Here is a 23,760-nt window from a genome sequence, read left to right as displayed (position 1 = left end):
CCTTGACAGGCTGTAACAGGAGCTGTGGACCCAGCTGCATGCGCTGTAAAACTCTCCTTGACACCACCACGGCCCGCTCTCTTGGAGCCCTGGAATGGTTTCGGCATTTCTCAGACAGTATCATATCAAGTTACTGCAAAGATTTTCAAAGAGGTGTTTGCGTCCCTGAATTTTGTTTGAGTTAATGCAAAGTGAAGGACCGAGGAGGGGAGAAGACAGCGCCCTGCGAGTCTCGGGCCAGCCTCGGTGTCTTCCAGTCCCGGCCTCGTCTGCCAGGTGCCCACCTACAGGCAGGTACGCGGAGGGGCCGGGTAAGGCCCGCACCTGAGCCGGGAGCTGGTCACTCGCAGCAATAGCTCTCTTCTTTACGAGCTGCTACGGGCACTTGTCTAAGAAGAAGGATCAGGCACCGAGGCTGATGTGCTGGCACCTCCCAGCAGCACTAAATAAAAGTCGGTGGCAAGACTAGAAGGGACTACTTTATTTACTTGTAAGTGCCTGAGACCAGAATACAATTTTGTGTTTCTTTCTCGGGTCAGGAATGTGTTTGTAGCTTGGAGCTAATTAAAATGCTAAATTACCTCCAGCAACTGCAGAGAAAAAGCAGAGGAAAATCATAATTTAATTACTTGTGAGAAATACTTTTAAGTTGCTTAGTTCATTTTGAGATAAACAAATGAAACCACTAGGATTTGACGCTTTGGTGGGTTTTCAGAACAGGAAGCAGTAATGTTTCTGCCTGTAGGAACTTCCTCTGGTTCCCCTCTTGGCACTAAGGGAACTTCAGGAAGCTGCCTGAAACAGGCCCAAAACCTTTGTTGTGGCAAGAAGCCAGCCCCGTTCTGAGCTCTGCTGCACAAAGGCAATGCAGACGAACCCACCCAGAGCCAGGGTACGACGCTGATCCCAGACTGACCCCGGTCGCACACAGAAAGGTGCTGAGCTCCACGTTCACAGGCAGCCATCCGCAGGCAGACAACACCTGTAGCAACGAGATGAAAGCTGAACTCGCTGGGAAATGAGCCCTCGGCAGCACACGTAAGGTCACATTAAAGTGTCCACCCCAAGCCTCGAACGCCCCTGCCTGAAGCTCCAGCCCCTGCCTTCACCACCCCGCAGGGCTCTGCAGACGCAGCTCAGCGCGTGCACGGCACAGGGTCTCTGCGTGCTGATCTCCCCCTTCTTTTAAGCATCCCACTGCTTACAGCTGCTGCAAAGCTGCCTGCAAGTCAGTGAACGGCCCCTTGTCATACAGAGCTTTACAGTGCACTACAATTCCGCTGCACAGGGTGAGAGCTGCCTGAGCACGGCACGCATGCTGCACAGAGGCAGGGCTGGCGCCTTGATGCCACGCGCTGTGCTCCCGGCGGGGCCCGATCCGGACCCCCCGGCCAGGGCCATGTGGCTGGGCAATAGGGAGGGCGCTGGATGGACACGAGTCGCCACCGTGAAGTACGTGTCCCGCCCAGACACGCTGTTAAAATACATCTTTCTCATTTGGAGAAGCAGATTTTGCCATCCTCCCCCACCCTTTTAAGCTCAGAAATGTTAACAAACGCTGCAGTTCAGAGGTATGAACAAGGCCGTCCTGATAATGTGTCTCTCTAGATTCCTGTCATGCTGCCCTGGTGATATTCAGCGTGATAATGAAGGCAGCAGGGAAGGAGGAACAGAGAAAATAGCAAACAACCTGGGAATAATGTGGAGTTGCCATGAAGAGTCACAGATTCGCTTACTGGAATTTAGAGCACTTTGATTTTTTCTCTGAAGTCCCGCTCGTTGTGGCAGAAGCGGGACGTAGCGGCAGAACCGCCCAACAGGGCTCAGCACGGCAGGGGCGGCTCAGGTACAGATGGAAAGGTCTGGGCCAGGCATTTGTCAGCTCAGAGACACTCCTCGCCTACACGGAGCAGATGGAAGGAGAGGGTGCAAACAATCCCAGGGCCGATGACCCCTCACGGCCTTGAGGCATTCCTGCTTAACCTGGGCTTATTTTAGCACTGCAAGTGCAAGAGTGACCTCTCCTCCCCACCTGTACCCGGCTGCCAGGCACAGCAGAGATGTAGGGCCCGGCGAGCAGACTGAACTTCGTCGGTTCACTGGGCTCCCAGAAGTGAGGAAGGGCCTTGTTCTAGTTTCTGCAGAGCTCTGTAGATATGGATTTATTTCCTTGTGAGATGATTTCTTTCATATTGTCATTTGTTTTGTACCTTTCATAACAGACACAATTTGCTGTAACTAAATACACTGAGATTTCAGTGACTTTTCTGTCAGTTCCCATAACTCATTTTGATGGGAGCCCACTGGATTTTAATGGAAACCTATTAGGTGAACATACTGCAATCATTAATGAACCTGATGTGTGATTATACAGGGAACCACCTAAAGGCAATTAAAACCTATCAAGACCACTAGAGAATAAAGAGAAAGGAAGTTAGTCTTGTTTAAGACAACTAGCGCAGACAATGATCTGAGAAGAAATTAAATAATCCTCGATGAACAAAAGTTGTGTAGGTGGCTACCTACACACGCAAGCAAGGGTTTCTTTTGAAAATCAACAATTACAGTAGTCGGTTTCTGTTCTGTCTGTTCTGTTCTACTCCATTCTACTCTATTGCAGGTGATGTTTAGACAGAGAGGCTCAGCCTTTTCCTTCCTATTGCCTAACTCTGACGTTTTGCTTATCCTCTGGTTCTCTGTGTTTGGGGCAGAAGAGCGCAGTGTCCTTCTGACACCTCTGTTCTTGTAGGCCCAGGCAGATGGAAGCAAAGGAGTGGTAAAGCTGCTTGTTTCAGAAGGATTTCCTGGGTGACATTATGCCTGGATGGCGCACGCATAATTTTCCCTGTGTATTCAGGGCAGTACAGAGCTTGCATGCAGCTAACAGGGAGCACAGAAATGGCAAGAGCCCAAAGGAAGAATTCCAGGTGTGGCAGGGAGTAGAGCCGTGTCCCACCCGACATTTTCTTTTTGTCTTATGTTTCTGCCCCACTGAAAAGTTTCTTGGTGCCAGGGATTTATCCCCACGGCCACGAAGGGCTAGCTTCTCAAAGAGAAAGCTGCAGCCTCCGAAGGTGTCCCGAAATCCCTGAGAAATGCCCCAAAATCACAGGAAATCCTATTGCTTGCCAACAACTAGGCAATTAAAGGGTCCCCCACTCGGCTGTCATTGACCTGCTCTGAGTGCCCCTGGTGCAGAAAACAGGGAACGTAATTAGCTGGCGGGCGATGTCCACCAAATGTCATTCCTGAGCACGTTTGCCTCAGTCCCTATTCACCAGCCTCAACAGCAAGGCTGCCTCCCCATCCACTGGCAAAGGCTTTCGCCAAGATTTTAGAATTCAACAATGAAACAGGCCTGCAACTAAAACATTTATCTGGCAGTTTTCCCTCTTTAAGTCAAAGTGTTATGTTGGCACACTGCGCTGTGGGTGGCGATTTGCCAGAGAAAAGCATGTGTTGGAAAACCTTGCTCAATATTATAGCAATCTCGTGCTCGCAAGCCTCGTACGACACGAGGAGGAGCCTGCCAGCAGGGCTCGCAGCCGGCCTCCCCTCTTCCTCAGGCAGGCGCGGAGCAGAGCTCGACAGCGGCCCAGAGCAATGGGAAAACGAGGTGTTGCTGGCCGCAGCCTCGCGTGCTGCTCGTGGGGCTGAGGAGGAATCGGGGAGGCGGGGGGCACGCGGGGACTGCCGTCAGCACGAGTCAGCTGGCCCGCAGGAGGAAGCTTTGCGGAGGGCAGCACAGAAAGACGGGGGGGGTGTATTTTAGAAACATTTCCCTCTGGGTGCTTAAGTTTCTCTGGGGCCAGCCCGAGTGTTTTTATACGGGGCAGATAATCTTCGCTGAAGCAGAAAGACTGCAGGGGCTTGCCTGTAGCACAGAAAAACGTACTGAGGAGGCAGCGGTAACTTAATATGCAGGAGAGGCCTGGCCTCAGAAGCCGGTTGCATCATTCATTTAGCAACACTCAAGCCATGGAGCAAGAGCCGGGCCTCCAAGTACGCGCTGGGCATTGTGCTGCTGCCAAGTTCCTTCCGAGGGGAGCCAAGGAGTGAGCCAAGGCAGAAACAAGAGGACGAAATGGAGCATTACAGAGCCGACCAAACCCAGGGCGCTCCTTCCCCTGTGCCCAGCTGACCAGGTGCCTGGCCAGGTACGGGACCAGCAGCAGACACGCTGTGAGCCCCGGGGCCACCCCGCTGTCTGTGCCGGCACTGCCGGATGGGTGCAGCAGGAGGGGAGCAGCAGAGGCTGATGCCACAGCTCAGCCCCGCGCCAGTGGAGCTGTTCCCCAAGCACACGCAGCCGAGCGCTCCGATGTGTCTCACCGAGCACCTGGCTGAAGTTCAGCCTTTGGGGGCGTTTCTAAGAGGGAGGTCTCTGAGGTGCAGAAGTCCACTGCTGAAAGCAGGGCTCTGACTCAGCTTCTGAGGCATGTCCTGGGGGTCACTGGGTGAGACAGGGGCCTCTAATTCATTAGGTGGTGAAAAGTGCAGCCTTGTCTTTGAGTTCTTAGTTGGGATTGGGATTTCTCATTGCACTTTACATATGAAAGCAACATTCCTCTCAAACGTTCATGCAGGCGCAGCACTACTGCAGGAGTTGCTTTGAATCACCCAGGTACGGAAGATATGGCGCAGATAAATGTTCACAGTTCTTGGTACAGACTCAAAATCGAGATGCAGCATTGCAAACTTGTTAGCGAAGCAAAGTTCCTAACAGTCATACAGCTACAGGAAATGAACAGTCCAACCTGCTACGGTTATCGCAAAGTGTGGTTAGAGCAAGAGCAATTTCATTTGTATTTAATGAGGTTTCCAAGTAAAGACATTCTGGGTTTTCTAGGATCTTCATCTTGCTCTATTTAAAGCTACCAGCAGGGCAGATGTCACACCGGAAATAACACCGCTGGGCAGCTGAGCTCCTGCAGCAGCAGAGCCGTTGCGCTCCTGAGTCGCACAGAGCAAATACTGGAATCTAGCACACCTCAGTGGAAGTCAGCAGAAGAGCCCCCTTGTCAGGGCTGCCATGCGTGGTGCACTTGCTGCTCCAGCCATCCCGCAGAGCCCCTCAGACTTACAGTGCTAGGAGGCAGCAGCCATCCCGGGTGAAAGGGTCAGAAAATAAACGTGTGGGGCCGCCGGTGCCCAGAATTGCTGTGCAAAGAGGGGGGCATTTCGCTTCCCCCGAAAAAATGTGTGAAGGGCCAGAGGGGGAAACCACATGGCTGTGATTAATGCCCCAATCTTTTATTAATAAACCTTCATAATTCTATCTGCTCCACATCAGTGATGCCAGGAGCTGCTGTGCTCTCAGATCTCCCAGTGCATGCAGTTCTGTAAGTTTGCTTTGAAAAAAAATACAGAGCCTACATTAATATTGTGCATGTGCCATTAATGCAAGCCTTCCTTCAAAATGCTTCCCTCCTGGCAGAAGTGCATGCAAGGTATGTGCCTGAAAACCTCCTCAGGAGTCCTAGTCTGTTTCCGATTTACCCTCCATTCGAACTGAAGCAGGAGATTAGAAAAAAATACCTTCCTTTTCTGCAGGTTGCTTGCTTTCTGTCTCTGCGGTGTGGCTGGCCTTGTCCCTGCTGCGGCTGAGCAGACCGTCCTGCTGCACACTCCAGTCTGGGATTTTTGACCTTTGGGAGAAAACCCCGGTCCCACTAACGACAGGTTCTCCTTTCACAGATACTTCTTACATGGGGGACACCGCTCCGTTCTTCCTCCTTCCCCAAACCACAAGCAGAAGCTTTAATTACCCTTTCTTTCCTTTTAAGATGTTTAACCCTCTTCTTACTGAGCTCCCTGGGCAAGCTCAGCAACTAATTGGCCTGTAATTTGTGCCTGATGTCTCCTGAGATGAGTGGTTTTGTGGACTTGCAGTGCCAGAGACCACAGGTTTAAAACACACAGCAACGTTTGAGGTGGGAGATGGGATCTGAAGTGTTTGCACATTTTTGTCTGTTTTATGTCCCTTTTCAGCCTAGCTTCCAGTGATGGAGGCCATGAGCAGCACTTGCAGAAGTGAACGGATAGCACGGAACCTGCGGTATAATTCTGTTTTCATCGTTCCAATCTAACATATCTCAACATTAGCGTTGTCCTTTGATAGATTTATTTGCTATTTGGTGTCTGGATTCACTAAACCTAACAGAACCATTTCAGACCTGTCACAGTCACTCTAGGCTCTCACAAACCCTTCTCACACTGTGGATATCGAACCCATGGTTTCTGTCCTCACCTAGACCAGTCCCACCCCGAGTCCCTGCCTTCCCAAGACACACAACTCTCCTGCACCAATATAATGCACGAATCATACCTGTATATCACATTAGCACTGTGATAGCCTATTTTCATCCTGATCCTCACACTTACTCCTGGCTCTAAATTGTTCTTTATAAAGAGGTCTGCAGGGACCTTGTTATTTTTATTGCTGTAATAAGGCAGCTCTACAGGAGAGAAGGGAAGTGTTTAGAAAGATAGCAAAGACCCCGAGGCTGCCTGAATGTCAGGGAGGGCCTGTTGCAGAGGCCAAGCAACTTGGGCTCTTGCCTTGGTGAGCACTAATCCCTTTGGCTTGTGAAACGGGCACCAGGCACTAAAAAACAAAGGGTGACGCTGCCCGACTCGAGGATTAACCTGCACCAGGATCCCTGACCAAGACAGGAGGCAGAGCAGAGCTGTAACACCTCCTTAGAGGGTGCTTTGGAGCGGTGGATTTGGATTCCCTCTAATCCTGAGGGAACAGGCTCCTTCAGCAGCAATGATCTAAACCCTAGGGAACTGCTTAGCACGAGCAAATTAGCAGCAGCACATTTATGTATTTCAGGTAACTCAAAGCACGGGCTCAGCAGGCAGGTAACGGGCGAGGAGCGGCACTACCCGAGCTGCGCGCGCAGCAGCACCAACGCTCGGCAGCCCTGCTGCAGGGGGCACTGGGGCAGCACGGGCACCGCAGAGCCGCCTGGGCACCCTCCTGCCCTGCCCGGCGCCCAGCCCGGCGAGCGCTGGGGGCATTCCTAAGAGTTTGTGCATCCGTCAGCATGACTCTCCTGCACCTTTAAGTGACAGTTTCATCCTGGCTTTTCCCATGCAGCTCCTACCAGAGGTAAACAGGTCTGCCAAGCGTGTACATAGAGCCCTAGCTGAAGAGCCTGGGCAGCAAAGCCTCTGACCAGGCTTCTCTAACAGTGAAGGAGTTTCCTAGAAAGATTTTGAAAGGAGCACACAACATGAGTCTTGCTCTTCACTGGCTGTTTTGGGTGACCATTACCTTCAGGCTGAGGAGTTGGTGGCTGCAGCTGTGTTCCCAGGACGGGGACTGACTGAAGGCTGAGCAGACAGCGGCGCATCACCAGATTCACCTCTCAAGACTCAACAGAACTGGTTTCCAGAAAGGGTAGGAAGAGAAGAGTCTTGGTGGACATAGGGAGACGAAGTAACAGACGGCCATGTAAGCAGTGCATGTCCACAGAGAGAATCAGCGCGCTGGCTGAAATAGCTATTGATCCCATTAGTGCTACTGTCTAGTTTGAAAGCAAGTCCTTCAGCGTGCGTGACAGAAGGTCAGGGCCTGGACTCAGTTTCCAAATCATGCAGTAATAACAGAGAGAGAGAACGCTGAAGGTAGCGCAAGTGTAAGGGACTTCCAGGATTACAGCTGAAGCAAAAACAAACATTAAATAAATGGGGTGACAAGAGCTGTGCCCATCCTTGCTGCAGACACACTTGCTGAGCAGAGATGCTCAGAACGCTTTTGTTCAAATGTCAAAAACCAGAAAATGCTGTTTCATCAAGAACAGAAGTGCTCCCTGGGAACATGGGCAGTTCAGCAAAGCTTGAAACAAGAGCATTTCTGAACAATTTGTTCCTACGCTCTGAAGTCTATATCCCCACATACTTTAATGTTATATATCATCCCTGACACTTTGAAATTATTGCACTGAGATGCTTCTGTATTAGAGAATGGTAATGTTTTGATAATGACGTTTTGCGTTTTTCGTCCCAACTGAAATACTTGAGACGTTTTGTCCAATGTAGTATTTCAACATTTTGATTTTTATTACAATTTAGGACCAAAAAAAAAATCTAAAATATCAGAATTTCTTGGGGGACCAATATTTTGTTTTCCAAACAGCCTTATTGCTGAGAAACTAAAAAGTTAGTGTCTTGGGAAGTGATTCGGTGCTGCAGCAGCATCTCAGACATGAGTACACTCTACTAATAGACGAGGCTCTTGTACGATGCTAATATGGAAACGAGAGCTCCAGCAAACTGTTCCTCTCCCTGGTGAACAGCCGAGCCCAGTAGCTCACAACTGTTTGCTTTATAAGCTCCCTTGTTGTTGCCATGAGGCCAAGCACACATATTTAGTTCCCTCAGCGTTCCTGCAAGACTTAATACTTATTCCAGGTTCCCTCTTGGCACAGAGAATTTGCTGGTTTGATCCAAAAGTGAAAGCAGCTTTTCTTGTCTCAATCCCATTGCTTTCAGCAAGTGGCAACTCGTTTTTCTGAGTGTGCTGGGATCGAAAGAAAGAGCTCTCGACAGCATACCTGTGACGCCCCTAACTGCTTGGCCTGGAAGATTTGCAGCAAGCCATTCTGCCACCATTATCTCAGAGTTCCTTTTAAGATCTTACAAGGCAGTGACTGATCTGCCCATTGCAATGGGTTTGACTAATCTTTCATTACCTATCCCGACTGAAAATGTTGTTTGATTTAGGTTCAAAGAGCTCATTATATAGGGATTTTTTTTTTCTCAGACGGGAAAAAAATCAAGTGCAGAGTAAAAAAGTATCAAATGCTAAGCTAATTACATTTTGCCAAGGTTTGGTTGGTATATGACTGTATCCGAGATTTTGCTCATTACCAGTTGTATAATATAATTTCTACTGCACAGTTAATTAGTACCCAAAAAGTAACCAAAGGAATTTATACAAGCCTGGTTGGAGGACACGAAATAAATCACTGAGGAATAGGTCTGGGGAAAGTCCCCAGTGAGGCCATTTTCACTACTGAAGCAAAACACTCAGCGGTTTAACTTCCAAACCAGACAGATGCTTAGGAAGAAGCTCAGAAGCTTCTCAAGGACTGCCTCTGTGCCCTAGCCAGACAGCTAAACTCCATCTCCTTCCACAAGCCGTGTGCCTTATCTAGTTGATGTCAGCAGATTTCAGCGGGACCCGGCTCAGGCCAGGAATCGTGCTGTCCGTTGGCTTGGCAGAAGCCCCAAGCGACATCCAGCCTGAGCGCGGCTCCTTTCATCGCAGCGCGTCGCTCCCAAGCCTGCTCCGCTTGTGATGGCTCATTCCAAACATCCGAAGCTGACAGAGAAGTATCACTTAAGCACTAACACAGATACCTCTGCCTTCCACCACCACAGTATTCGTCCTGACACAGTGGAAAATGTCTTCGATCCTTTGAAGCCACGAGCGCAGTGACAGGCCAGCTGACAGACCGGCTCCCTCACGGCTAGCCAGGCTCCCCCAGGTTCTGCACGGCCACGTGAATTGCCTTCCCAGCTGTGCAGTGTGACTGGGAAACTACCGTCGCCCTCCTGAAAGGCTTCATTTTGGCCAGAGCTGCTCACCGCTGCAGGGCCGGGACATACTGAAAAGCTGTTGCTTCCATTTTGAGGCAGAAGTATACGCATCAGATGGGATTTGCTGCCTATGTGGGCTTGGTTTGTTCTCCAAGTCAGCTGAGCTATTCTGAACTTGGGGTTGAATGTGGAAGGAATAGCTCTTTGTTTATTCCTTCTAAACCAGCTCATTCGCTCCTACTTTCTGCCCTTTTCCATTCAGATGCTTTTGGCCTTTGAAACATTTCCAGTTGTTTTCCCCCCAACCCAAGGAGAGAATAAAATTTACTACGTACATGTGTGTACTCTCTGTGAGGCTCTTCCAGCAGCTCAGCAAGAAATACAGCCCACGGGGATGTATTAAAACCAATGACCATCCCAGACTGTTTAAAGGGAAGTCAGATACCAGTAACCAAATACATTGCCATAAAATGTATTGCTCTGTCTGGATCTGTGTTTGCCATCATTTTAAAGCCTAGAAGTGGTCTCCAATTTGCCTGTATTGGAATTCTTCATTATTCACCACTCCTCCCAAATCCAATGTGATCTGCAAACTAGGAAATCTTGCTTTCTATGTCCTCAGCCAAGTCTTTCATACACTGTAACTATCAGAAAGACCAGGATCCGCCAGTGCAGTCTCCTACAGTACACGCTCCTTTATTAACTTGTCTTTCATCTTGAAAGGCTTCTATTTATGCCTCCTTTCCCCACTCTGCTCCTGTCCTCTGGCCAATTTTCAATCAGTGAGCCAATTCTTCCCCTTTCCAACTCCCCACCTTTAGACATTAACCTCCGACGTGGGACCCTGTCAAACACCGTCTGAAGATCCAAGCCTCTCCTGACTGCTGCTTAGCCTCTTGTCTATGCTGACAGGAGTGTATGTTCTAAAAAAAGAAATTTCCAAAAGTTAGCGAGGCAGAAAAGGTCCTTTCCGGAAACCACACTGGCTATCTTTGGTCAAGCTGTGCGTTTCTCAACAGGCCACCTTTCATCTATTAAAACATTTTCTAAGACTCGTCTTCACCTGAAGAGAAACGAACTTCCCTGCAAGACCCTGGTGCACATCTGGGTTGTTCCTTAAATAATGGTGGGAGGCTGTCCGCCTTCCACCTTTGAGGAATCTCCTGCAAAACACTTCAGCTCTGTGAAGTGCCTGTGAAAACCTTTCCAATTTAGACCCACAGTTCCTTTAACCTCTCTAATAAGAGAGCCATAGAGTAGGGGGTTTGGTACCAACCATCCACTTCACACCCTCGCTCCCTGAAAGCTTCATTTTCTGTGCTCTCTTTTCCTTTGAGGAATAAAGTCTGGTTTCCACCTTTCTACTTACAACTTTGGTCCAGGCGGCTCCTCTCTGACTCAGGTGTATTCTCTCTGCCAGTAGCCAAGCCTGACATTTCTGCTTTCCTCTTTATGCTTCTCTACTCCACAACCAATAGATTAAAACAAAATTAGCTTCCATCTTTGCCTCCAGCCCTTTCCTTCCTGCTGACATGCAGACTCCGCCAGCTTGTTCTCACCCTGCTCAGCTCCAATGCCAAAATGTCCCCAATTACCAAAGAATCCCATATATCCTGCTCTGTGTGTGATCACTCCTACACCATTATCTTGCCGCTCAATTCATAGCCTCTGCCTGGAAGCCGCAGTAAACCTGTCTCAATGTGCCACTTTACATCCACATTGAGTCTCCTTGGTCTCCAGAGGAGTGTCTCAGCTCACAGTCACCTTCCTGCTATGCCATTTACAGAGATATGTGTGTGCACAAACAGCTTCCTTCCTTGCATGCCAGATGAGATGAATATCTTATGTTGCTTACATAGCCTCATAAACAGGTATTTTCCCATGCCACCGTGTTGCTTTGCATGATTAGAAAGAGCTGACTTAAACACATTCAAATGATTGCATGGGCTAGTTACAGTACGCTGTGTGGAGCTGTTGTAATTTTTATCCTCCATATATCCAAACTGTCCTGGACAAAAATGCTATGTCTGTAAAATGGAAAGGAGCAAGATCAAAACTTATCCGGTGTTCTTGGGTTTGGGTCATTATTGGGGCTTGGTGGGAAGGGATAAAAAGATCAGCCCCAAATTATCTATCTGTTCAGCACAGACTGAATTCCTCGCAGCTTCAGTTCATCCGAAATGTACCGATGTAGGAAGAAATTAAAATTACTCTGCTCTATCTGCCCTACTTCAACACGCTTCACACTAGGTAAGGCAAGCCTGCTCTTCACTTCTCCTTGAGCAGCTTCATCGTCCTGGTGTTAAGGCATCCAAGGCAGTGACTGTTCTTCACCAGAAGCCTTTCCAATCTCCTGGATACAGAGGGTTGAGGCAGCAATTCTTCTGGCAGCTGGAGGAGCAGAGGACTGAGAACCAAGCTGACCTCTCGTCACGGCACTGCCCAGGCAGACACACCAGCCGATAAACCTCCACACGGCGGTCTACCGTGAGCAGCAGCGAGGTCAAAAGGAAAGAGCAGCTCCTGCAGGGTCTCCCAGCCCAGCTGCACCCACCCGGCCAGGCGTGCCTACGGGAGGGTTCCTTCTGCATGGGAACCAGTCGGCCGGGCCTGTCGCAGGTGCTCGCTCGGCTGCCTCTTACGGCCTGGCCGAGATCGCGGCACGTTAGTCCGGCAGAAGTGGCAGGGGATGCCGGGAAGCCGGCCGGGCACGGCAGGGTGCTGTGCAGGCAGCTCACCGCAGCCTCACCCGTCGTGTCCAGCTGCAGGCCCCTGGCACAACGAGCTCGTCCTTGGCACCGCGCTTCCCTCCTGCTGCACCCGAAGAGCGCCAAGGTCACATTCGCCGAGCCACGGGCTGCGGAGAAGCTTTGTTTGTTTCAGACAAGCCAGGGGGAGCAGACGAGAGAGAGTCAGTCAGTGTTATCACAACTAATGCAGCTCATTAGAATTGTTTTAAACTCTGAAAGCAAATGAATATCTAATGAGATTTCCCCCCAGGTGTAATTAGCAATAAGCTTTACATTGCTCTAAAAATACCCTCCAATTTTTTGAAAAACTAAATGCAGATAACTGGAAGCTCTAGTTACACTTAATGAACTGAACAAAGCACATTGAAAACTAAGAATATTTTAATTGTGTTTATTTAGCCTTCAGCAAAGGATCTAAAACATTTTCATAACCATCAAATTAATTCCAAAATGCTTCTTTGTAAGTTGTCCAGCTAGCAATGTCGATGTTGATCACATACAGTGGACTATTTCCTGATCGGACAGTCAATTTACGGAACAATGCATTATTCAAGGACCTGAAGCCATCTCTGCACCAATCTTTCCCTCCCCTTCCTTCCTCCCACAGGCTGTTTAGCATACAGAAGAGTTTATCAGCTCAAGAAGAAACACTGCATTTCTGGTTAGTGAAAATAAACACCATTAGATATCTTCTTCCTTCCATATTTGCCCCAAAAAGAATGGTGAGGAAAACACTCATTTTCTTCACAATTCTCCAAAATTACTAAAGTGGGTATCGCCTTTCACATTCACTTCAAATCAGTTGATAAGTTGGCTTCCTATCACTGAGCACCCCCAATGACTGACTTAGTTTGGCAACAACCAGACTGAGCTGTCTAAAACTCTGACCTTTGAAAGGAAAGAAGCTACAGCTCGACACCTGTATCATCTTTCCCTGGAAGAGCTTAGGGTTCAGACCTGGTTTTGACTAATTCAGCAAAATACATGAGCAAGACACTGCGTCAGAGTTTCTCTGTGTCTGGTGATGGCTGCGGCACTGGGAGACGGAGCCCAGCCCTGCATGCGAGCAGGACACGAGATGGGAGCATGGCAACTCTCCCTCCTGCTCCTGCTGACCGTGTTTCACAAGCAGCCCTCGGAGCCCAGGCTCGGGCCAGAGAGCAGCCTCGCTGCGTTTCTTCACAGGGCTCCAGGTAGTCAGATCCCATTGATGTCCTTTGCGTCTCTGTGCCTAGCTCGCTGGCTTCCTCTGAAGCATTGCAAAGGAGAGTTAATTAATTCTGACCACTCCTAATAGTCTTCTAGGTCGCAAATTGGTGATTCAGCTTCATTAATTTGATTTCTAACATTTCATCCTTTGCACTCTCTGCCCGATTAGCTTCCTGAAATTTAGTTTCAGTAAATGGGATGAGCAAGGCAGAAACTTCCGAAGAGATTTTCCTCACTGGCACTTGGAGGACAAGGCACAGCGCAAACCCCTGGACTGGCGGCTGGGGTGAGGTCACCTCCTTTTTGTGAACTTCTTTTCGCGACAGGCTGCAGTTGGGTCCCTTGCAAAGGAGCCATCGCTTGGCCTTTCACATTCCTAACTCTGGAAAAGCTCCAATGCAAACTGCACCAGAGTAAGACCAGCACAGGAGGAAAATCAGATGACAGAACTGAACAAAGAACTCATTTTTCTGATAGCATTTTAAAATAAAAGCTGGCATTAATCCGTAGGCGTATGTAAGCAGAGGCCACGTTTACTGCAAAGTGCTCTATTCTCTATACATGCGATGTCAGAAAAACAAAGCAAACCGTGTCAGCTGCACTCTAGGGGAGCAAGGCTCTGAGTCACTGAACGCTGCTCCTTGGTCTTACATCACTTCTAGACGGGTCATTGTTATAAGACCCCCTAAAAAAGTGGATTGCAGGTGGAGGAAATGAATTCATTACTATATACTTGGGATCTGCGTGGGGTTTAAAAACTAACTGATTTTTTTGAAGTGATCCAAAGACCATTACGGCTCCTTTTCTGGTTTTCAGATGACAAGATTGTAACTGGACGTGTTCATATTTGTCTCTCCGTAAGGTTTTACTCTACTCCACTAAACAGCATATTGACCCTTCTTCCAGTGAGGGACTGAACCCAATTCTTTCCCAGTAGGACCTAATCCTTTTTCCCTTTAAATAAAAGCTTCAGTATACTTCTACGTGCCCACTAATCAATGATGTACTCACAAAAAAACATTCCAGCTGGGGAAGGAAGAGAACAGGAATAACATCAGTCATATTCAAAAAGCAGCATCTAATCCTGTGATGCTGAAAGTGTCATGAGGAGGTCTGAGGAAAACTAGAAAATGTTGTGTGGGCCCAGAAAATTTTACGTTTTGCCTCCACACGGATTACTGAGGAGCACCTTCTACCAGAATTAACCCCCAAATCATTGTGAACCTCAGCTGAAGCCATGGCTTTTCCGTGGGTCTGACTCAGAGAGGTGCGTGTGGTTTTGCCACAAAACCACACGGCGATGCAAGTCTGGGGATACTCAGTCAAACCCCGCTTTGTCACAGCAGCGAGATGTGAAAGCGGCTGGTCCCACCTGGCTCGGGGTTTCACTGCAACATCACACAGCTCCAGCGACAAAAGGAAACAGATTTCTGAGGCCAAAGGAAGTCTTGGGGCAAAGACATTTTCTAGGAAATGAGGTGAAACATGCAGATGTACACCCAGAGCAGCACAACCTGAGAGAGAAAACAAACCCACAGCTGTGGCTGGAAAATAAACCTGCTCCCGGCAGCGCAGCCTTTCACATCACGGGAGCCAATGAACAAGTGCTCGAGTGTTCTCACTGCTCAGACATGTGCAACCTGGACCCTTCGCCGAGCTTATTGTTCCCTCGCAAAAGGCCCATTTAGAGCAAGCCCAGCAAGCCTGAGAGGGGACGAAGGACAATGGCAATCTCTCCCATTCAGCAGCAGAGGCCTAGGAAATATTTGCTACTCCAGGAGAGCAGCAGAGGCGCCTTTTCAAAGCTCCCTTTGCTGGGAGCTGAGTGACAGCTGAATCACAGCGCTGCTTTCCAAGAGCCAGACCTCAGCAGCACTGCCAAGAGTGGCCTGTTGTATTCAGAGCCCCGACACAGCTGCAGTTACTGGGAGGTCCTGCCATTGTCCTCCCCCAGCAGAAAGATGTTTCTGTCCCCCCTTCATAGACCTCCATCGCTGCCCAGTACAGGCAGGCTGAATGAAAATGTCAGCAGCAAGCATCGAGCAGATGTGAAGGGACCGTGCTCTCTGACCTGGATTCACCCATCACGTGGGCCGGCGCTGCTGGATGGAGAATGGCTTTGAGACAACCTCAGGGGGATGGGGCGCTGCCGCTTGAAACGGCGCGAATGTGGGGCACGAACCTGACTAGCGCAGGAACGGTGCTTCGAGGGAGGCGGAGAGGAAAGTCCTCCAGAGGACGTCCGGGAAGAGCTCAGCGCTGCGAGAGCCGAGCAGGATTCGTGCACTCAGCAGGTACTGGAAACTCTCCCCTGCAGTCCCACCCTTCATTTCCACACAGCGCGCACTGGTCCCAAACAATGGATACCCTGGGTTTGAAGGGAGGCTGTAAGCTCCGAATCCAAGTTTTGTAAAAGTAAAACAGATAAAAAGTGGAAGTTTTAAAGAGCATTAATAAAACAATATGTCCAGGAAGTGAAGTTGACAGCCTGTGGTGTCATTCTGCCTGCAGAACAGTAAAATGAAATTTATTCAAAACAAAACAAAAAAAAAGTGAAAATAACTAGTATAGTTTCACAGTCCAAAATAAATAAGATGCAGGAAAAAACAACAGAACTGAGTAAACTAAGAAAAAAATGTCATGAATGTTCAAAACAAATTTCAAGCGAATGCTGTCCCCATTATGTTTGCGAGACTTCTGCAGTGAGTGTTAGAGCTGCAGCTCATTAGCCAAGTGCTAATGGGTGGGATCCTCGATATTCATCGGAGGCACCCAAGCACCCGACCGCGCGCTGCCGGCAGCCCGTGCTGGGTGCAAGGTGTCGGCGTCTGGAGAAAGGACGGAGCAGCACGACTGGTAGCTGGGCAAGGAAAGGGAAGGAAAAGGAAAATACTTGGGAGGTCTGTCAACGGGGCGAGCGGTGTGGTCCAGGGGGATTTTGCTTCGTTTGGGAAACAACAGGACACTTACGGAAGGGGCTGCACTCCTGGGGATAGTACAGGAGAGCAGCTGCCTCGCGCTGTCAGCCAGATCAGAGAGAGCTCCGCATCCAAGGGCTGGATGCGAGCCAGGTGTACTAAGCGACTACAGAGATACCTAAGATACGGGGATGGTAATCTCTCACCAGGTTTGAAATGCAGATGAGGGTCTGCAGAAAGGGCAGCAACACAAATATCTCGGAGCTGAGAAAAGCCGACTTTGAAGGGAAACGAGACAAAGCTGAAGGAAATTGGCTGGGATTCAATAAGGCCTGAGAAATGCACAATGGAAAGGGTTTACTGCAGTCAGAAAGTAATTACATTAAGATAATTCTACTCCACAACGTTTTTTGCATCATCAGAATTTTTTTCATGTTCTTTCTCAACCATTGGTGGAAGCCAACAGTCTCACAAGGAAAAAGTCCTGACAGAAATCTCGCGTGCCGAGGTACTAAAGACACAGGACCCACGAAGAGACTCCTCTCAGCCACGACAGCACGGGAGGAAGGCAGAGCGGCGCGAGGGCAGGAGCCCCGGGGCGGCAGGAGGGCAGCGCGGCAGCTCGCTCAGGTGTGCCGGCAGGAGGAATAGCCACTGCTCTCAAAGAGCTCCCGGGCAGAAGGTCAGCGCCGTGAGTGACAGAAGCAAACTAGAGGGATGGAGCAACTTCTTCCCCACGCTTCAAACCAAGCGAAGTGCCAGTACAGGCAGCACAATGGGGCCATTGAAACCGGAGAGTGATAATGGGAGAGGAGGCGGCACCATACAGCTTAAAACCAAAGCAGATTCTTCCCAGAATTCACTCCCAGAGGCATTGCAGACTGAAGGGAAAAACAAGAGGGTAAAAATAGATTCAACTCTGATCCACAGTAATTGCGCAACAGGGATAATAGGGATCTCAGAGGTGGAGATAATAAAGTGGCTGAGTTTTAAAAGTTAAAACTGTAAGCACCAAGAATCAAAGCAGAAGTTAACGAATCTGGAAACTACATCTTAAAACGCTGCCTCAACTCTGGGCTGGCCAGGACCTTTCTCAGAGCCCCAGGCCGGGTCCTCCAAGGACTCCTGCTGCCTCTACAACCAGGGCCCCCCGCTAGGAGAGCGGGGTGCGTGCAGCCTGCGCCGCCACTAAGCCCCCAGGAGAGGGAAAACGTGCTCCTGACCCTGACTGCAAGCAGAGCAGAAATGAAGCCTCCACCTCCCTCTTCTCGCCATCTGCTTAGCTGTCCTGATGAACTGCAGGGCTCACCAGCCCAGCGGGATTTTTCCATCTCTCAGTTCTAGGGAGAGCTCGCACCGAACAAACGACCTGGGCGCTAACTTAGAAAGCTCGCTCTTCCCGTGTACCTATCTCTGTTCTGTCTGCCTCAGGAGGCAAGGTAATTCTGACTAATGCAGGACAAATAAAATGAGAGACCTGAATCTTAAAATACTACCATGAGAATTACTTCCAAGTGTCTGTTCCCTGAATGCATCAGGCAGACTGAGCGGGAGGCTCGATAGATGAGCAGGAGCAGCCCGTGCGGGGGCTGCCCGCCAGGCCACGGCATGGGCGCGGGGTTGTGGGCACTGTCCCCCAGCTGGGGACGTCTGCCCAGGCCCCAGCAGCGCGTCCAGGGCACTCCTAGTCCTGCCTTCTTCTCCCACCTCTCCCCCAAACCCTGCTGGTGCCTCCCGCCCCCCAGCGAGGACAGCTCAGTGCCACAGCCCCTGGGCAGGAGCGAAGCACAGCTCATTTCATCTGCGCGCACAAGCTCATAGGAACGGGGCAATCACCACGGGCACTGGCGATTTCACATGCTAAAAAATAATGACTCTTCCTCCTCCCCAAAGCAACCAAGGGATAAAGAAGAGACACTTTGATTTCTCTCCCATGGCTTTCCTTTCTCTGAGCCAGTAGGCTGCGTTCATGTCATGTTTCAAAAGTTCTCACACAACCACAAAGATTAGAAATGTATTTTCTAAAATGAGAGCTTAAATTGCACAAATACCCATTTCTTTCAACATCTGGAAGAAAAGCCCCACAAAATACCGTAGGACTTAGTCACGTTACCAACAGGACACCAGCGAGCTCTCTTCCAGGAATCCCAGCCTGGTTTGGGTGCCTGATTCCCAAGAGCAGTCCTGCCTCGGGAACAACTCGGGAAAGGCAGCCAGCAATCCTCCCTCCGCCTCTGCCCCAGGCCTTGAAGAAGCATGTCCTTCCACGGCTGGCAGCTCTGCACATCTCTCAGACCAGATTCCGACTACTACACGCAGTTGTACCGACTGGCCGTGCCTTCCGTACAAAACAGCCCCCAGCATGTGACCACACCACGCTTCAGGAAGTTTGGAAAACTGCTTTCCATCGTCACTCCTCCTCTTGCCAGGGGAAAAAGAAAAGACAAAGTGGAGTTTTCCCTCCTAACACAAGCATTAACTATTACTTTCACATAGCAAAGCCAAGCAAAAGAAACTTAACGCCCACTAAGGGCACAGCTTCAGGGCTGGGAAGCCGCGGGAGCCGCTGCTGGAGGTTATCGCCAGAGCCCCGGGCATCACAGAGAGACTCGAAGCTCCCCGGGCTGCCAGCAAGCACAACCTTCTGCTGAGTGTGGAGCACTGGGTCTCTCGCCATGTCATGCTAAATTTATACGTACCTCAGAGTAGAGATGTATGTCATTTCTCTGTGATTAACACATTTCTGATGGGATCCAGACAAGTCTGAGGGGGCGACGGGGTTGGGGGGAAATGAGGTGGTTTTGATTCAGACCCTGGCTTCCATCAAAGTGCTGTGGTCTGCTTAGAATGTCTGTGGACATCATTTTACAGCAATTTAACGCACCCACTCACACACAAAAAATCCCCGGGGGTTGTAAACCCTGATTTGCAGCTGGACCCAAACGAGAAACTTGTGCAAACAGCACGCCAGGACGTGGCGGCGGCCCCGCCAAACTGCTGTGGCTGGACAAGAGAGCAGCGGGCAGAGGTGCCATGGGAGCCGCAGGCTCCACCACCTCGCCTCCAGCTTTGCCCGTACTGTCCTGGGGGGCTGCAGGCAGCTCCTGAGTGACCCCTTCCTACTGCTGGGGCGAGCCCAAGGCGTGCTGGCAGCAGCACTAACCCCGACCAGCCCTGCCCTGCGGCTGTCTGGTGGGCTCCCAGCACTAGGTGGTCTGGCTGGAGGCACAGACAGTCATAAAGGCAGCAAAATGCGTGCGCAGGCACATGGGTTTTTTCATGTCCACCGGATTATAACTAAAAATATTTCAACAGCTGTTTCTTTTTGCTGCAGGGGAAGGCAAGGAAAAGGAAGCACATGGTCCAAGTTGCTATCTCAAGGATATTTGCCTTAACGTTGCTGCTAAAAAGAGCAGACGTTAACTATTTTGTCAAAAACCTATGTCCTGCTGTGGACTGAAGAGCAGCGAGTTCCCCCTCCCAGCAGCAAACAATTCCCAAGCAGCCAGCTCACGACAGAGACCTTGCGGGCGCCCAAATCACCTTCCCACTGCCTGGTGTAACGGGGCAGTTAGCAGGTCATGGCCCCGGCAGGCTGTTTTCTCATCCCCCGAAGCACAACTGCTGCTGAAGAGCCATGACCAGGAGGGAGGGCCCAGAGGCCCCGCAGGTGCTGCGATGCGGTGCCCCTCGTACCGCGGCTGTGGCTCCACGCAGCACAGGCTGCTGGCACGAGCGGGCGCTGACATCTCCGTGCCCTTCGGGCCTCTGCACTCACTCCGCAGAGCCCATGCTGCCTCGGATCAGGGGACGGGTATTTCTCTTTCAGGAGGTTTTACGAGAGCTTTAGGACTATCTCCTGAAAGCAAACCCTTGGCCTTGCTGCTTGTTTTAGGCTCCGCTGCAGCTACCCTGGAGGAAACGTTTCCTTCATGCTGATTCCTGGTGGGATGCCTGATCTGGCAAGGCAGCATCCCCTGTATTTTAACTGTCTAGTAAATATTTCAGATGCTTCTGGCTCACAGTTCATGCATTAGAAACAGTCTTGTCCCAGGATAACAAGCTACCCCTGCCTATAAAGAGCAGCAGTTTGTGCCTTTCTATCCAAGCACATGAGAGAACAGTAGCAGAGTGTCACCATCCTTAGCTAATTTGGCACTTCAAGCAAGAACGGGGCTTTTATCTCTTCCTTTTCATTATAACACGGTGAGACAAACATTAGATATCAATAAGTAACTAAGCTGGCTACAGAGGACAAACAAATAATTGCAGACGGTTGCTTGGTAAGTGATGAGCCTTTTGGGGCTCGATCACCACCTGTAGGCAAGCTTTGATTCATACATGAGATCATGGAAGAGAAAGTCAGGCACAAAGCAGACGCACAGAGAGCAGCACATCATTTCTTCTGGTACCTGGGACAGCAAACACAAGCAAGCACGACTCCTGTAAAACCCATGGGGGGAAAGAGGCAGAGGGAGTTGCGCCAATGCTCTTCTACTTACCTGCATTCCTATCGGTTCTTTGCTTCTCCCTGTTCCCGCCTGAGTACCTACACTCTGTCACGGGATGATCCTCTGAAAGCAACGGCTGTCCCGAGTGAGGGACCTCGTGCAGCCTGCCCTGCTTTGTCCTCGCTGCTGCACACACCCGGGCACCCACCACGGCACCCACCTGGGGAGCGCTTCCTCGGGCAGGACACCAACACAGAAGCTTTACGCTCATTCTTAAAGCCAGGTCAAAACAGAGAAAAACGACTGGGACCATAACCATGTGCTGAGTACGTACAGCCCAGGGAATTTGGTTCGGCTTCAGGAAAACGCAGCCAGGCTGAGACACTGCTAAGGCTGGGAAGAAAACCTCTGTTCCTCGGCCCTTGCACCGCAGGCCTGTGTTATGAAGCTGGCTCCTATTTCTAGAGCGTTTTCGACACAAATGCTTCCAAACTGCAGGCTGGTACACTTCAGCCTGGGACCTCCTTGGCGTGACAGCTTGCTTCACCTGTAAGCAAAGCTCAAACGTCAAGCGGCCGCGCGGCCGAGGGCAGCGTCGCGGGGAGCGGCACCCAGCGCAGCGGGCGATGGAGGCAGGGAGCGGTGTGCGGCGGGCGCTGCCCTGCCTGCCTCTGCTGGGGGCAACGGGAGGGGGCTTCGGGACCACCGCCCTTAGCAGGGGCTTCCTGGGGCTTCATTAGCAAACGTAGTAGCCGCTAGATGGCAAACTCACAGCCAAAACCGAATGCCGTTGACCGTAAGGGACTCCCCAAATGCTGCAAAATCGAGGGTGCAAAAAGCCAACGTGGTTTAAAAAGCGACAGACACGGCTAGCTCCCTCACCGAGTTCAGCTTGTTCGTCTGTTGCTGTCCCACCACTACCCTGCACGCAGGGAGCAATAAGGGGTGTGCTTCCACCGGCGGTAAACCACCCCCTGGGTTTACACGGGCACTTCCAAACGTGGCGGGCACAGTTATGGCGGGAGGGACAAAACAAAATTCCTGCACATCTACTAAAAATTTTATTGCTTAAGCCAGAAAGAACTGCAGCCTGCAAATAACATGGCTAAGGGAGCCCGGATTGCAGATTATGTATTATTCATTGTCAGCATTGTAAGCCTCCAGCCAATCTAGCTTTTTCAGTGGGGGCTGCAGGAAAGGTGGGGCCACTATGCAAATCAGGAGTATCTTGCAAATGACTCTTACATATTAGCTGCATGTCTATGAAAAGAAATGAATTGCATGGTAGCCAAGGCTCTACAAAAGCAATCATCTTTGTTTCGCAAAGTGGCCATTTGTATTTTATGTCAGCTTGTTATTATCCCGAATCAGTTCTTGAGCAAAGATCAAAGCTAGCCTGGGTAAAGCAGCTCGCACGCCTTACATGCTCATAATTTTTCTGAGTAGGAGTCCTTTCCAGCAGCTGGAGTCCCAGGAATGGGCATTGTTACATGCATGTCTTCTGAAAAAAACTGGGTCACACCAAGCCAAAATTTCAGCCAAGATGCTGAGGTAGCTCCCTGCCTCCGCACCCAGAAAGCCTGAGCGTTCAGCATTGCCGTGCGTCTGTAGAAACACGTGGGCAGCAGAGTGATGGCCATTCTACAGAAAGCTCCACACCTACCGTTCCGCTAAAGGTGGAATCATCCCTCACTGCAAGAAGAATAGGAAATAGATCCGTTTTTGTGTAGTGTCCAAAGGTACAAACTGCCACTGATTTTACCATGCTATCGTACAGGGCAAGACAAACTCCCAGGCACTTAACTCTCCTTGTATGCCTATAGCAAAGAGTTGATCGAAACAGTTCTCCCTTTTACAGCACTTTCAGAAGTTCATTACCCAGTACGGCAGGAATGCTTGCTGTACTCAGAGCAGCAGCAGTTGCTGTGTACCCAGACCCAAATATTCTTTCAATCCACACTTACTTTAAGAATGCCAAGCAAGAATAATAAACTCAGTCCTGCAAGCGTTAGTGAAATGATTTGCCAGGCTGATGGTACTGCTCCATGCCCCTGAGCAAATCCAGCCTAACTATACAAATACAGGATCCTGCCGATCCCCGCTTGTGTATCTGCAGAGCCACTCATCAGAGCTCTCAGTACGATTTCCCAGATTACCCTCTCACACGACTTATTGGTAAGTTTTGCACCACCAGTTCTGAACCACAGTAACTCCATTAGATCTGCTGAGCACCCAGGTGAGGGTGCTCCTTGCTGGTGAGGCGCAGTGACCACCTGCTCCTCGCTGCTGGGAGCTTCGGCTCCAGAAAAGAGAGATTTTCACTGACCCCCTGCGAAGACCCAAACTGAGGCACCCAGAGGTCCATTTGGAAGGCTGATCCATACACCCTCTCTGCTCTGCCTTTTTCAGTTCCACATATTTAGACAAGCTGGACAAATTTCTCCTGAAAGCGTACTGGGCAACCTTAATCTGCAACACATTGCTCCCTTTGGAGCCTTCTGGTTCCACTGCTTCCCTGCTTTCGCACCCACTCTGTTAAATCGTTGACACGTCTCATAAGCATGTCCGTTATGACCAACATATTTGATCAGTATGCTTCGAACCTGAGCACTGCACTTGCCCATTTAATGAGCAATATTTCAGACATTTTCCAAACTTCCTGTCACCAGCATTAACTAACACACGAGCGCTCCAGACAGACTCTTTTGTTTGGAGCAGCTGTGCTGTAAAACAGGCTGAGTATCTCTGCGGCCACGAACTGCTCTCCAAGGTCTCCCCATCCCCAGCCTGCCATATGTTGCCCCTATAGTTTGTACAAACTCTTTCATTTCCTCCCTATCCTGTTGCATTTCATCAGGTTAATCTAAGAGCGCGCGCCGG

The 23,760-nt window shown here is 50.1% G+C and overlaps 1 long non-coding RNA gene across 1 annotated transcript; it reads right to left on the bottom strand.

Annotated features, from left to right (window-relative positions):
• Positions 1-16,772: 16,772 nt before the first annotated feature.
• LOC121057344 lies at positions 16,773-19,366 on the bottom strand. Its single transcript, XR_005813766.1, has 2 exons — positions 18,543-19,366; positions 16,773-17,310 (listed from the first exon to the last, which is right to left on the bottom strand). It is a non-coding gene; the product is annotated as an uncharacterized LOC121057344 (long non-coding RNA).
• Positions 19,367-23,760: the final 4,394 nt, after the last annotated feature.

This window comes from Cygnus olor, chromosome 19 (genome assembly GCF_009769625.2).
Source record: "Cygnus olor isolate bCygOlo1 chromosome 19, bCygOlo1.pri.v2, whole genome shotgun sequence".
Lineage (NCBI taxonomy): Eukaryota > Metazoa > Chordata > Aves > Anseriformes > Anatidae > Cygnus > Cygnus olor.
This window is presented reverse-complemented; position numbering and strand designations above follow the sequence as displayed.